This window comes from Theropithecus gelada, chromosome 3, assembly GCF_003255815.1.
Source record: "Theropithecus gelada isolate Dixy chromosome 3, Tgel_1.0, whole genome shotgun sequence".
Taxonomy (NCBI): Eukaryota; Metazoa; Chordata; class Mammalia; order Primates; family Cercopithecidae; genus Theropithecus; species Theropithecus gelada.
The window spans coordinates 119,574,020-119,587,774 of record NC_037670.1 but is presented as its reverse complement, the minus strand read 5'-3'; positions in this window follow the sequence as shown (position 1 = coordinate 119,587,774).

Here is a 13,755-nt window from a genome sequence, read left to right as displayed (position 1 = left end):
ATTTTAAGTTGGAATTTATTGACTTTAAATATGAGTGGATCCTGTAATCCTAGCATTTTGGGAGGCCAAGGAGGGCAGATCATTTGAGCCCAGCAGTTTGAGATCAGCCTAGGCAACATGGTGAAACCCCATTTCTGCAAAAAAATAAAAAATAAAAAAAAAAATACAAAGATTGGCTGGGCATGGTGGCATGTGGCTATAGCCCCAACTACTCCAGGGTGCTGAGGCAGAAGGATCACTTGAGTCCTGGAGGCAGAAGTTGCAGTGAGCTGAGATGACTATTGATTGTGTCTTTTGATGCACAAATGTTTTAAATTTTGATGCAGTCCAGTTTACCTCTTTTTTCTTTTGTTGCCTATGCTTTGGGTGTCATAGCCAAAAAATAATTGCCAAACCCAATAATAGAATGATTTTCCTCCGTGTTTTTCCAAGAGTTTTATTGTTGTAGCTCTTACATTTGTGTTTTAATCCATTTTTTTATTAATTTTGGTATATGGCATAAGGTAATAGTTCAAATTACTCTTTTGAATGTGGATATACAGCTTTACCAATACCATTTGTGGAAAACACAGCCTTTTCCTCTTTGAATGGTCTTGTCAATCTTGTTGAAAATCACTTCACCATATACGTGAGGGTTTATTTTTGGGCTCTGTATTCTGCTCCATTGGTATGTATGTCCAGTTTTATGCCACCTTACGCTCTTCTGATTACAGTAGCTTTGCAGTAAGTTTTAAAATCAGAAAGTGTGAGACCTCTAACTTTGTGTTTTGTGATTTTTTTTCAAGATTGTTTTGCCAATTTGTGGTTTTTTGAGACTGCAAATAAATTTTTGGAAAGATTTTTCTATCTTTGCAAAATCATCTTGAAATTTTGATAGAGATTACACTGAATCTATAGATCACATTGGGTAATACTGAACTCACCAATATGAAGTCTTCCAGCCCATAAACATGGGATATCTTTTCATTTTTTATGTGTCTTTAGTATCTTTCAGCAGCTTTTTAAAGTTTTCAGTGTACACATATTTTGCCTCCTGGGTTAGATTTATTCCTAAGTATTTTACTCTTTTTGATACTCTTTGTAATAGTATGTTTTCACATTGCTGATAAAGACATACCTGAGACTGGGTAATTTATCAGGTAAATGAGGTTTAATGGACTCACAGTTCCACGTGGCTGGAGAGGCCTCACAATCATGATGAAAGGTGAAAGGGACATCTTACATGGCAGCAGGCAAGAGAGGATGAGAACCAAGAGAAAGGGGTTTCCCCTTATAAAACCTTCTGATCTCACAAGACATATTCACTACCACGAGAACAGTAGGGAGGAAACTGCCCCCATGATTCAATTATCTCCCACTGGGTCCCCCCCAAAACACGTGGGAATTATAGGAGCTAAAATTCAAGATGAGATTTGGGTGGATACAAAACCGAACCATATCACTGTTATAAATTAAATTGAAAAACTATTTAGTATTTCTAAGAGTAATTATTACAGAAGGTTTGAAGTCTCTGATATTCTCTGTTCTCCCAAGCTTGATACCCCTTCTCTCTCTCCAAAATCTATACTGAACATGAATTCCGTTTTTATAATTTTAAAAGGTAATAGTATTAATTTGCATTAATAGTATTTTCTGGGTTTTAAAGTTTACTTTTTAAAATCCGACATTACAGACAGATTTTTTCATGCTAATATAAATAGAGTTAATTATTTTAACAATGGTAACAAAGTTTATCATGTGACTCATACAATATTTTTAGTCAGTAAACAGTTTTAATCTATATTATTTCGATTGTTTTTGCTTTATTTATTTATTTACATCTATTTTTTATTCTAGATTCAGGGATTACAGACACAGGTTTATTACATAGCTGTTTTTTGGATAATATTTCTTTCTTGATACATTTTTAAACAATATTTATTTGCTTTTTAAAATCAACACAAATTATATATATTTATTATGTACAACATGATGTTTTGAAATATATACACATCGTAAAATGGCTAAATTAAGCTAATTAACACATGTGTTATTCCATACAATTATAATTTTTTTGTAGTGAGAAACTTAAAATCTCTGTTATCAATTTTAAAGATAATGCATTGTTATTAACTATAGTCACCCTGTTGTAAAACAGATCTCTTGAACTTATTCCTCCTAACTTAAATTTGTATCCTTTGCTCAGCATCTCTTCAACCTCACTCCACCCCACCCCTAGCACTTGTTAACTACCATTTTACTCTGTGCTTTTATAAGGTCAACTCTTTAGATTTTACATATAAGTGAGATCACGGCGTATTTGTGTTTCTGTGCCTGGCTTCTTACATTTAGCATAATGTCCTCCAGGATTATCCATATTTTTGTAAAATGACAGGATTTCCTTCTTTTTTTTGAAGCCAAATAGTATTCCATTATATATATATAATGTTTTTTTGTTCATTCATTAACACAGATTGATTATAATCTTCGCTATTTTTAGTAATATTGTAATAAACCTGGGAGTGTAGATATCTCTTCAACACACTGATTTTATATCCTTTGAATATATATCCAGTTGTGGGATTACTGGAATATGGTAGTTCTATTTTTGTTTTTTAAAGAAGCTTTCACACAGTTTATCTAATCACTATGCTAATTTATACTTCCCCTATAGTGTGCAATGATTTTATTTTCTTCACATCCTCACCAGCACTACTTATCTTTCACCTTGTTAATAACAGCCATGAAGTAATAGCTCATTGTGGTTTAAATTTGAATTTCTCTGATGATTAGTAATGTTGAACACTTTTTCATATACCTGTTGACCGTTTTTATGTCTTCGTTTGAGAAATAGAAGACATTTTGGTCCTTTGCCCATTCTTTTAAATGGGTTGTCTCTTTTCCAACTATAAACTATTGAGTTGTTTGAGTTTCTTACATGTTTTGGATATTAACACCTTAACAGATATGTGGTTTGCAAACATTTTCTTTCATTCTATGGGTTGTCTTGTTACTTAGTTAATTGTTTACTGCGCAGAAGCTTTTTAGTTTGATAAAATCTTAGAACTCAGAATGTAAATTTATTTGGAAATAAGGTTTTTGCAGATGTAATTTAGTTAAGGACTGTGGAAAGAGATTATTCTCTATTTAGGATTACCTCTAGATTTAATGATTGGTATTTGTATGGGAGAAAAAGCTGCAGAGACACACAGAGGAATGTGCCATGTGATGACGAAGGCAAAGATTGCTCTGTGTGCCAAGGAACAGGCAGTACTCCTGGCAACACCCAGAAACGAAGAATTATGGAACAGATTCTCGCTCAGAGTCTCCAGAAGTAACCAGCTCTGCCAACTCCTTAATTTTGGACTTCTGGTCTCCAGAATTGTGAGAGAATAAATTTTTGTTGTTGTTAGTGATGAAGTTTGCTGTAATTTGTTATACCAGCCCTAGGAAACTAATGCATTACTTTACTTGTGTTAATCATTTATCTCTCATAACAGCTGTATGAATTAGTTACTACTCTTATCCAATTTTATAGATGAGGAAATAAAGTTACAATATACTAAATAATTTACCAAAAGTTACACAGCTGGGAAGTGGTGAGGACAGATGGTAAGATACAAATTACTAGAAACAAGCCACATTGCCTCTTAATCTGGGCTAATTTAGTAATTATGGTCATTCAAATGCATATAGCTAGCTTGACTTGCTAGCATTGACCATCAGAATGATTACTAAATCTTTACCTTCTACCTTGTATGTGTTAGAAAAGGACAGTTAACTGTATTTCCATATGTCAAGAATATTTCTATAAGTTTTTATATAAAAAACATTTTCTACCACCAAGATTTAAAACTTGTCACCATGATTTAGTAGAAGTTTGCCATAGCACATTTTGATTATACTTATTTGGACATCGCTTTTTAAAGAGCACTGAAGGAATTTGAAAAAGTAAAGCAAATGTTAAAAATCCTTCAGGCAGGAAGTATCAGAGGAGTGAAAGCTGGTTTTCATTGTTCAAATAATCATTCTACAATTCAACATTTCACAGTGGCATGTTACATGTGTCATTTTATGTATGTGATGGGAAAGTACAAGGAAGTACAACTTATTTAGTAAATCCAGATTTTGGTAGAGCAATAATCAAGAATAAAATTTTATTATAACATGTCCATTCATAAATTAGCAAATTTTTCTAACTCATCTAAACACAAGTAATTCTTCCTAATTTTCTAACCAATCTAAACTCATCTAAGTTTTCTCAAATCTTTATTTTAACAATGCTATGTTTACATTTTTAAAAAAATAATCAATTGTTGATACTTTAGCCATACATGTATGAGTTTCTTTTCTTTGTGGGCTTTTTTTTTTCCCCCCCCACAAAGTCTTGCTTTGTCACCTAAGCTGGAGTGTAGTGGCATGATCTTGGCTCGCTGCAAACTCCGCCTCCCAGGTTCAAGCAATTCTCCTGCCTCAGCCTCCTCAGTAGCTGGGATTATAGGGGTGCACTACCATTTCTGGCTGATTTTTGTATTTTTAGTAGAGGCAGAGTTTCGCCATGTTGGTCAGACTGGTCTCGAACTCCTGACCTCGCGATCCGCCCTCCTCGGCCTCCCAAAGTGCTAGGATTACAAGTGCGAGCCATCATGTCCGGCCTCTTTTTGTTTTTTATCTTTTAAATTTTCTCTTTTTTAAAAAATTGTATTTTTCTTTTAAATGTTCTATTGCTTGAGTTCTTTCTTGATAGAGTTTTTATAATCTTTTAGACTTTTAAACATTGATTGAATCTTTAATGTATGTTAAATATAATTAGGGTTTATGGAATTGTAAAATGTATTTTGTAACTTGTCGTTGCTTAATGAATGAAAGTAATTTCATCCAAAAAGAAATTCTTTAAATTTAGAAATAACCTCATATAATTTTATATATCCTTGTACTTTCCCTCATTAATTAATCTTTAACCACTGTCAAAAATTGCCTATGATGCCCCAAAAGCATCGTGCTTAACAGGCGCTATGGAAACCTAGTATTTCTATAAGGTTTTCTTACTCTCTCTCATTTTTCACTTCCCTGTACACATTTATAATATAGGAAAATGAAGTTAGAAATGTATGTCTTTATGTGCCTATGCTGACAAACAAATAATTCTTCAACAGTTTTTCATTGAGAATCTACTATATACAAGCCATTATACTAGATGCAGTGGGTAAATATAACATTATCAGTATTGTTTAGATAAGACAAACTACAGTTAAATTATTAGTAAATAATTTTAAAATATTGTCCTTTGGCTTTTTGAAATTACAAAAACCTATTAGGTAATGTTTTTAAAGGTTCTTTTGTATTCTCTTATAGTGGCGTTGATTATCAACGATGCCAACAGCAATCTCCTTTAATTTTTTTTTTTCAGTCAGTAAAGCCCATCAACAAATACACATTGTGTTCAAAACTACTTACTCTACATGGGAATGCTTCAAGCTACTAGTGACTTGTGGATTGGTAAAGATAAGCAAATTGAGAAAATAATAATGATAATAATCCTGCTAATAAAAGCGTATCCTAAGTTGCCAGCAAATGTTGCTTTAAATTACGTTAGTGATTATGGAGACACTGTGTTGGTAACCGTGCTTGCTCATCAGAATACTATGTGTGAACTGAGCTTTAAGCACTGGAGAGTAAATGTTAACAAGGAGAAGGCCCTGAATACCACATTTGGCGTTTTATTTTATTTTGAGTGTCAGTTGAAAGGCACTTGTGTATCTTCAGAATGGGGATCATGAAACATTATATTTAACAAGATATTTCCCTCTGAGAGCTTCACAAGAGTTTAGAGGCAAGAATGCCATCATTTGAAAAAAAAAAAAATTCAGTAGTTTGGCTACAGGTAGTGATGACTTAAGCTGCGGCTCTAACTGTAATAACATAGCAAAGAAAAATTCCAGAAAATAGCATGATGAGCTGCATTTGGTAATTACTCAAACACAGGGGAAAGAGCATAACAGATACAAATAAGACTTGAAAACAAATACAGAATATTCTGTGACAAAACAAGAGTGATCAACTATCTTTCTAATCACAATGTTTACAAAAGGCCACATTGCTAAGTTGACTACACAAACCAAAAATACAATTCTCCATAAACAAAAGAGATTTAATTTCTAAACAGCATGATCCACTGTTCTGCATATTTTTAGTGTGGCAGAAGACAAAGTGCTTTTCCTGAAACTTTTAAGTGAGCTCATTTTTTTCTGCTCTGTTATTTTATGCCAACAATAGTCAGTAGATTGAATGGCCATCCATACCCAGAAAAATGTTACTGATGAATTAGTGTCAGCCCGGGGAGACATAACAAGTGATGTTTTGAAGGGGTCACCTTTACATCGAGGACTGCTTAAGTGTTTCTTCAATGACCTGGAAAATGAAATAGAGAATAGGCTCATCAAATTTGTAGATGAGTTCAATCTCCTGAAGAGAATAAGGACAGAACGACTCATGGAAGATGGATTCGGTATTCAAAATGAACTTGGCAAATTGGAAAGGCAGTGAGAGATGAACAGAATAAAGTTCAAAGAGGTCAGATTCAAGTTAGTGCAACACAGACAAAGATCCAATGTCAAAGGATACACAACAATATCTTTGTACTAATGGGGTAAAGGTGATTTAGAATAGTGTTTGAAATACTCTCTTTAGTGATGCTATGCCAAAAAAGAGTGGGGAATGGTACCTGTAATGGCAGCCTGGCACAGAAAAACCAAATTCACCACATTCTAAAACTTTCTTTGGAAATTACCTAGGGGCTCAAATCCTCACAAAGATTTTCTATGTCACAGTTCAGCAATAGATATTTACTAGTTGGATTTATCTGTGCTGATTCTGTTGTTTTAATGCTACATCACAAACATTTGCTACATACATGTGTTATGTAGCATTAAAACTATATTTAATGTAGCTAATAAGTATACGTAAGTCTAGTTCAAAAAATTAGGCTCAAGTAGTTAAAGAACAACTTATGCTCATAAAAAAATGGTTTTGTGTATTTTGAGTATTTTGAATATTTTTTCTCAATCACATTGTTTACAGTATTAAGTCATTCAACAAACAGTCAATAAATAATAGTTAAGTGATAACCGTGTGCGGCACTCAGTTAAGTACTGGTATGCGGCTGTGGAATAAGCAATAGAATCTCTGACTTCAATGAGCCCATATCTAGAACAGAAGTCAGCAAACTGTAAAAGGGCAGACAGTAAATATCTTAGACTTTTGTTGACCGTATGGTATTTGTTGCAATGACTTAACTCTGCTGTTGTAGCACAAAACCAGCCACATATAATACACAAATACAGAGGTATGACTGTGTTACCATAGACATTTCTATATATATAAAAAAAAAATAGACAGTAGCGCAAATCTGGCCCACGGGTCTTAGTTTGCCAACCCATGTTCCAGGGGATGAGATAGGCATTACACAAGTAAAAACTTGATATAAACACAAATAGAGTGTCATGTGGTAAAATACTGAGAGATGGTCAAGAAGACTATCTTAGAGCGGGTGGTTTGGAAAGGTTTTACTGAGGAAGTGACATTTCAGATGAGACATGAAGAATGTTCACGGTTTGCCAATCCACACTGCGACAAAGGCTCTGCAGCAGAATGACATTTGTGTAGGTGATGCCCTAAAACAGGCCAGGCAGCAACAGATATAGGGCCTGTTCTAAGTAAGGGGAAGGAGATGGTTAAAAAGAAAAGGTTGCTACCATCCAGATTGAGTATTATGTTCCGATGGAATGAGGCAGTTTAAAAAATAACTGTACACACATAAATGAGGTAGAAAATTTCAGATCATAAAAAGTGCTATAGAGAAAATAAAACAGGCCGGGCGCGGTGGCTCAAGCCTGTAATCCCAGCACTTTGGGAGGCCGAGACGGGTGGATCACGAGGTCAGGAGATCGAGACCATCCTGGCTAACACAGTGAAACCCCGTCTCTACTAAAAAATACAAAAAACTAGCCGGGCGAGGTGGCGGGCGCCTGTAGTCCCAGCTACTCGGGAGGCTGAGGCAGGAGAATGGCGTAAACCCGGGAGGCGGAGCTTGCAGTGAGCTGAGATCCGGCCACTGCACTACAGCCTGGGCGACAGAGCGAGACTCCATCTCAAAAAAAAAAAAAAAAAAGAAAGAAAAGAAAAGAAAACAAGTTCATATGATAATATGATTGGGTAGCAAGGGATGTATGAGCATGACACATTTGACCTGAATATAAAGAAGAATACAGCTTTGAAAACACATGAAGAGAGGGAGTTCCAGCCTGAGGAAACAGTAAATGACAAGGCTCAAAGATAAAAGGAAGCTTGGCATGATATAGGGTCAGAACAATGGCTGAGGTGGACACAGCGTCTTTTGGAAGTGGTGACATTTACTGTGATATACAAGATTAAGGGAGGAGCAGAACTAGAAAGAAATGTCATAAATTCTGTTTTGGTTTTGTCGAGTTTTCATTGCTTCATAAACATCTAAACCAAGATCTACAATATGCAGTTGGATACATGAGCCCAGGGCCCAGAGCTAATAAAAAGGCTAGGGCTGCAAGTGTAAATTTGGGAAGATGTTTTAAATGCGGAAAGTCAATGTCTTTGGGCATAGTGAGTTATGAAGACTCTGGCACAAGAAATTAGAAAGGTAAGCAGAGTTATATCATGTAGGGCCTTGCATGCCTTATGTTAACTAGGTTATATTTTATTCCAAAAGTACTGAGAAGAAATTGCATGATGTTTAAACAGGGGAGTCATATGATTCAGTTTCTAGGAGATTGTCACTATTTGTGGATTTCCTATTTGTGAATTTGTCTACCCATACCCACGAAATCTATACTCACAGCATTTGCATGGTCACTCACAGACATACACAGGTAGTGAAAATTTGAGTCTCCAGATGCCCGTGTGCCCAGGTGAGGCTGAACAAGGTCACGTTCTACTTTCTTACTTCAGTTCTCATACGATGTAAGTTTTCTTTTTGTGGTCTATTTAGTGCCACATTTACCTCATTCTTTTGCTTTTTGTTGATGATTTTGTGGTTTAAAATGGTGTCCAGTCATAATACTGATGTGCTGTCTAGTGTTCCTAAGTGCAAGATGTCTGTGATGTGCCTTAAGGGACAGATATCTGTGTTAGATAAGTTTATACAAGCATGAATTATGGTGCTGTTGGTCCTGAGGTTCAAAGTTAATGAATCAATGCTATATATTAAATAAAGTGTCTTTAATAGAAACACACTTAAAACAAGATTATGTATTGACTGGCTGATAAAAATTTTGCAGCCAGAAAATCTGCAGGAACCTAACCTTGTGTTTCCCCAAGGAGCAATTGGTTCCATATTCGCTAATTCAGTGTTTGCAGCAACGTTTGCAGCAACTTCCTAAAACATAACTACCTTTAATAAAGAGGATTGACTGAATATCTCAAAAAGGCTACACTGAATTGCATAATGAAATAGTTGGGTTTATTATAAGGAAGCTTTTCCTGTAGTTGTGTATAACATTGGCAGAACTTCTTTAGGGAACAAGAAAGAAAAGTAATTTCTTTTTCAAATGGCTGTGTTTTTTAAAAAAATCAACCAGTAATTGAGAAATTTTAGCACACAGATTATGCATACCTGTTGGATTATTTTATCTGTCATTAAATAAAATGTAAAGTGCAGTTTTAGTTGGCTTTTCCTGTCCTGGTCTTGAAATCAACAAATACAATTATATACATGTGTGAAACTAAAGCCAAGGGCTTAGCACAGTGCATGACGAATAGTCTTTCCTCCGGGAAGTGTTGGCTGCTGCTGCTGCTGCTGCTGTTTCCAATGCCCTACACAGGAATGTCCTATTTCTACCCTGAGATGGCATTCCTGAGCAACAAAGGTGGCAACCCCAGCAGATTAACCAAGATATGTTCCTTAAAGGTAGTTATGATCGAGAGTCTCTGCTCATGCCTGTTGTTTCAGCCAGTATCCCATTCTGTTGGTGGTCCCTTTGTTGGTACAAAAAATTATTTGCTCATGCTATGCAGAGATGTTTCAAATATAAAATTATGAAATATGGATTTAGTGGTGGAGCAGCTGCCACTTAGCCTCAGAATCAGTTAGACAAGGGGCTAGGGATTGGGGAGTGTTCTAGGCCAGTGTGTTCTAATCAGGAACAGAATGGGAGGTGGCTGTCTTAGAGTCAAAGAGAGATGTTGGAGCTAAAAGTCAGAAGAGCAGGAAATTTTCAGAGAAGGATTTTGGCAGTGATGGAGCAGAAAATATGTTTACAACAGCATCATGGGGAAAAGGAAGTAACAGGAATGCTGCAGAAAGTTGAATTTGGAGAGAGTTAGCAAATCACAAAACGGAAAAAGCAAATTTTTTAAAATGTGAAAAAAAGAGAGTCATAGATATATAATGAAAACAGAAAGGATTACAAAATGTAAACATAAAATGTTGATTTCATTCTTGACTTTATTTCTTCAATTCTCTTTATTTCCTGTCATTCTCTACTTTTCCTTCATGATTTAAATTATTTTAGAAATCGATTATTTAATATCTAAGCTGACAGTGATCCATTCCATCCTCCCTTGCATCACACATCTAGTCCCTTTGGTCACGCAAGTTCTTCCTTCTCAATGTCTTATTTTTCCCCAATCCCTCCTGCTCACACTCTTGCCTGAACTATGTCAGCCACCCTCAATTCTTTGCCTCATCGCTGATATCTCTAAAGTCATACCTTATACACATTTTTAAAAAGTAAATTAAAGATTTTCTAAAAATGTGTTTGTTTTACTTTTCTCTTTCGTCTTTATATCTATCTGTTGAATATTGTACTAATCTCTTTATCATTCTGGAACCCTGTTTTCACTCTCAGTCAGCTCTTATTCTCTGTTCTCTTCTTGTTAGTTTTATTTTTCTTTTCCTGTTTTTTTCTTTCCTTTTTCTTTGTTTCAATTGGTCAAATAAAGTACAATTTTAATGTTTCTTCTTTTTTTCTTATGTTCCAAAATTTTAGTGAATTGTTTGTTTTCTTTAAAAAATAAAATTTACTATAATATTAACATTTACTAAGAAGACTTGCTGTGTGTGTGTTCTGACTCCTGTCCAACTCTCCTGCTGCATCTAAAGCCACTATTTACTAACCTGTACCCAATCCAGAGCCTTCTTTCAGTTTCTCCCTAGAGCAAGCTCTTGCTAATTTCAAGGTTTGTCAAATAACAATTCCTTCCTCTTTGAATACCTTTTCATAGTCTTCATTACTCTTAGTAATTTCTTAGTTTAAACGTCACTTCCTCAAATAGGTCTGCCCTGACCAGACCAATCAATAGATATTCACTGATTACTGTGATCATTAATATTGTGTGTCAACCTGATTGGATGCAAAATATCGTTCCTGCATGTGTCTGTGAGGGTGTTGTCAAAGAAGATTAACATTTGAATCAGTGAACTGGGAGAGGCAGACCCACTCTCAATCTGGGTGGGCACCATCCAATCAGCTGCCAGCACAGCTAAGATAAAATCAGGCAGAGGAAGGTGGATGGGCTAGACTGACCTGAGCCTTCTGCATTCGTCTTTCTCCATGCTGGATGCTTCCTGCCCTTGGACATCAAACTTCAAGTTTTTCAGATTTTGCACTCTTGGACTTATACCATTGGTTCGCCAGGGGCCCTCAGACCTTCAACCACATACTGAAGGCTAGACTGTCGGCTTCTCTATTTTTGAGATTTTGGGACTGAGACTGGCTTCCTTGTTTTTCAGCTTGCAGACAGCCTACTGTGAGATTTCACCTTGTGATTGTGTGAGTCAATACTCTTTACTAAACTCCCCTTTATATATATACCTATCCTATTAGTTATGTCCCTCTAGAGAAACCTAACTGATACAAGTACTTACTACACAGCAGAATTTATCTTAGACAATGCGAATACAGCAGTGAGTATATCAGACAAAAACCTCTGCCCTCATGGAGTTTAAAGGGTAGTGGGAAGACAGACAAGAAAGCAAGAAGTAAATCCTGTTGTGACAGATGGTCTGAGTCACAGGAAACATAAGGAAGGAAAGAGAATGAGAAAGACCAGTGTGTTTGGAGGTTGTACGTTTCAAAATGTTCTTCAGGGAAGGCCTCTGTGAAAAATTAGTTCTCTACTAAAGACTCAAGAATGTGAAGGCATGTGCCACATGGAAATATGCAGAAGAGTATGGCAGGATGAAGAAATGAGCAGTCCAAAGGCAATGAGGAGGAAAAAGCTAGGGAATACAAATAGCTGGAGCCTGCGGAGCAAGGGCAAGTGCAGCAGAAGATGAGGCCAGGCAGGCAACTGGGCACCAGGCTGGGATGACCTTAGGTTCTAACCCTGATTGAGATGAGAAGCCATGGACACTTTAAGCAGAGTGACATGCTCTGTATTACATTTGAACCACATTACTCTGACAGCTGGGTTGAGGCCATACTGAGGCAGAGCAAAAGTAGCCTAAAGGAGCACTTCTCACTCCTCATAAAGTGCATTATTATGTATTCAATTTTACATTCATTTATTTAGTATCATCTCTCTCATCTGTTGAAATATATTCACCATGAGGACCAGAACAAAGTCACTTTGTTTACAATATCTCTTTTCCCAACAGGTGTTGAGCCTGGGTTTTTGGACACATAGTAGGTACTGAATAAATAATTGCTAGTGAAAATATTAAACAATCCTATGATGCATGATTTCCACCTTAGAAAGAGATAAACTGCATTTCTGGGAAGTTAGATTGCCCAGGAAAGTGGGATAATGGGAATTGAATTCTTTTCCATTTCCAAAGTCAAATGTTTTAAATAAATACAATATTCTGTTAATAGTTTATATATTTTTCTATAAAGATTATAATCAATACTTGAGTTATAAATTAACGGAACACATTAAAATTCAAGTAACTCTTTTTGATTGCCATTTTAACTAGGAAGATTCACACTTCTTATCATAGCTTAACATTGCATTTCCCAATATTATTCATGGAGTGTTAGTCCATTATATGAACTACATATATATGGAAGACAAGGAAAAAAAAAAAATCTTCCCTCTTCCTTCCACAATGATGGAATACGTTTCAAAAGCAACTGTGGTTTTTGTTTATGGCAGCATGAAGATCTCTAGGGATTTGAATCTTTACAGTATATCTTGGACTCAGCGAAGGTAGAATAGAATCACATTTCCAGGAGGTTACCTAATATCATAAAAGGCTTTTGCTAAATCTCAAGTGATCTGCAGTAACATTTTACTGCTCCGTTGCTATAGCTTTCCACATGTAAGTGTATATAAGCTGTTTGAGAGTCTTCAAAAGTGAACTTCGATGGACAATACATCATTAGTATACATTTCCCATTAAAAGAAAAAAAATGGTTAACGTATTTCACCAATGATGCTCAAAATTCTGAGATTCTTTTTTCTATTTTAAAAAATGTCATTCCAAACTAGGTTAAATTAATCTGTTTTTTAAAAGTAATTTTAAACACAAAATCTTTCAATAATATGTTTGTCTGTCTAAAGCAAAACATCAATTGAGCAGTCTTTTAAATGGAAAAATGGGAAGATGTGATAACATGAATTCCAGGAATTTCTCATAAAAATGATATAATCTTATCCAGAATATTCATGTGTTCCTATGTTTCAAATATGTGCTTTGAAGGAGGAAAATAGTAGGAATGGTGGAAAGAAATGCTTTCTACCAACATCAAAGATTTCTTCTTCAGAGTCTTGAAGCTACCACAAATACAAGCTAACCTCAAA